The sequence below is a fragment of the Panthera uncia genome, chromosome E1, assembly GCF_023721935.1.
Source record: "Panthera uncia isolate 11264 chromosome E1, Puncia_PCG_1.0, whole genome shotgun sequence".
In the NCBI taxonomy this organism is placed as follows: domain Eukaryota; kingdom Metazoa; phylum Chordata; class Mammalia; order Carnivora; family Felidae; genus Panthera; species Panthera uncia.
Genome location: NC_064814.1, coordinates 48,436,319 through 48,438,833, shown reverse-complemented (window position 1 = coordinate 48,438,833; position 2,515 = coordinate 48,436,319). Strand labels below are relative to the sequence as shown.

Sequence of the window (2,515 nt, the reverse complement as noted above, 5' to 3'; positions counted from 1 at the left end):
CCTCCTGACAATTTTAGGTTGACGAGGGAAGCAGTGTGCAGAGTCCCATGTGGAGCTTACACGGAGGGGTGACTCTGGGGCCGCAAGGGACTGGAGAGGGCAGATGGGGAAAGGACACCCCATCTCTAACCATCGCTGAATAATTGTGGGTAGTTTTGGACTCACAGACTGTCAGGCCCATAGTGAGCCCCAGAATGGAGCTAATCTTCTCTCTTGGCACATGGAGAAAATGAAGCTGGGAGGGGAAGGGACATACACACAGTGAATCAGAAATTTGATCTCATTGCCTCTCCCTGACCTGCTCAGAGCCTGAGCCCAGACTAAAGGCGAAAGGGGAAAACCAGTCCCTTTTTGCCACCCCTAGAAGCTTGGGAGCTAATCTCAAGGTTGTAAAATGGATATGGGGAGCCTGAGTTAACGGAGTCCTAAAGTTCAACCACCATGACTCCGTCCAAACAACGCGGAGGACCACTGATGTCAGAGACCGCTTTCCTGGATGTGCCCAGCCTTGTCATGTGACCCTGGGCAAGGTCTTCCACTGGTCCTTATACCCCCATAAATGATGAAATGTATTTGGTCTCCAGATGCTACGATAACCCCACCAAAAGATATGTACCAGGATACCCAAGGCAGCTTTATTCACAATATCCTTTAACTGGAAATAGTCCGGGTTTCCAGCAACCTGAGAACGGAAAGTATGTGTGATCATCCGCACGATGGAGAACTGCCCAGCAATAAAAAGGACATGCTTCTGATACAAGCAACAGCGTTATGTCGAGAGAAGAAAACCCTACCCAACACAGCACACACTGTATGCTTCCACGAACATGAAATTCTAGAATAGGCAGGACGGACACTGGGGGTCTTTGTGGGCTCAGAGGCCTTACCTGATCAGAGGGGAGCCGCGGAACACAAGGAGGATGGATATGGCCGTACGAAGGACGTACTGCTCCCTAAGTACGCCTGGTTGGGTAATGATTCATCTCACAGGAGGGGAAAGGCTTTGTGCTGGCTGCTGTCTCATGAATAAGCCATGATTGTGGACTCAGGTTCATTCATCACTTGGGTGGAGAAAATACCATATGGGAAGTGAGAGCCCAGCACGACTTTTGCTCTCTTCCGCAGTACCTCTGATGAAGTGCTCATTAGGATTCTGAGTTTTCTTCCAAGGTTTTACATTTTAAAACCCTAGGATTTCCCATGACTTTGGTGAAGCTCACTGAGCTCGCGATATTGATCATTCTGGCGATGGGCTTCCCTTTGTTACTGATCCACAAGGTTCCAGATTTGGGGGCTCAGCTTGGTGTCTTTCTGCTTTTCTGTTTCTTTTTAGTTGCCTCAGGATAGAAAAGGTAGATGTGGGAAGTGGGAGACCTGAGTCTATACTGGAAGCCTGGGAGACTGGGAAAGGGGCCCTGAGTGGGTGCTGAGGCGGTGGGGAGGACGAGACCAGCAGAAAACGAGGTACACCCCTCCCCAGGGACTCTCAGTGCAAGGTCTGCTCTGAGCCCGGCTTTTTATCCCACCCTGTGCCCACCCGGCCAATCCCAGCTAAGACTCCACCCGCGTCACAATGGGACGTCTGTGATGCCCTGCACCCCCCCGCCCCCATGTGACTCCATCCATGGAAGTCTACTCAGCCTGTCCAGAGTTCTCCCTTACAGCAGGTCAGGGGACATCCCTTAGTTTCTTGTTACATCCACCGTCGAATTCATCATGGTCTGTTGCTCATGCGGGCACAGGTGAGCTCGCAAGGAAAATCTAAGAACGCAGGAAATGAGAAGGTAGATTTCTAAGGTTGACTCTTAACTTGCTGAGGGGTGTGGAGTCTTGCGAGAGTTTGTTCTTGAACTACTGCATTGGCTGCTCTGGTGACAGTGAACATTATCCCAACAGAGTAAATAATTAAAGAATTAATAACAGTTACAACATATGTCCCCCAAGGGGTTTCCCTGAAGGAATCTCTGTGAAGTGGGTCAGACAGCAAAGTGGTAACAAACGTGTACAGCTTTCTCTAAAGTGTGGCTCACCGTAGCTGACCCGCAGCTCCTTCCCCCTACAATCAATCTAAAGTTTCCAGGAAGCACAGTGAGATGGTGTACATAACGCCCACATCTCGAGAATAATCAAGATGCTTTGGATCTGGGCTATCTGAATCTGAGTTCTGACCCGTCACTAACCCTCATGTGGTCTTGAGTGTGTCTTGTTTAAACTCCCTCACTCTCAGGGCGCCTGGGTGGCTCAGTCGGTTGAGCTTCCGGCTCCGGCTCAGGTCATGATCTCTCGGTTCGTGAGTTCGAGCCCCGCGTCGGGCTCTGCGCTGACAGCTTGGAGCCTGGAGCCCGCTTCGGATTCTGTGTCTCCCTCTCTCTCTGCCCCTCCCCTGCTCACCCTCTGTCTCTATCTCTCAGAAATAAATAAACATTAAAAAAAATTTTTTTTTAAACTCCCTCGCTCTCACCATCTGGAAAGAGGAGGACAGCAAGGGCCTGACCCGGGGCTGTGTATGGTTAAT

At 50.4% G+C, this 2,515-nt stretch overlaps 1 long non-coding RNA gene across 1 annotated transcript; it reads right to left on the bottom strand.

Annotated features, from left to right (window-relative positions):
• Nucleotides 1-613: 613 nt before the first annotated feature.
• On the bottom strand, nucleotides 614-1,936 carry LOC125927582 (uncharacterized). Its single transcript, XR_007459377.1, has 2 exons — nucleotides 888-1,936; nucleotides 614-724 (listed from the first exon to the last, which is right to left on the bottom strand). It is a non-coding gene; the product is annotated as an uncharacterized LOC125927582 (long non-coding RNA).
• Between the last annotated feature and the right edge of the window lie 579 nt (nucleotides 1,937-2,515).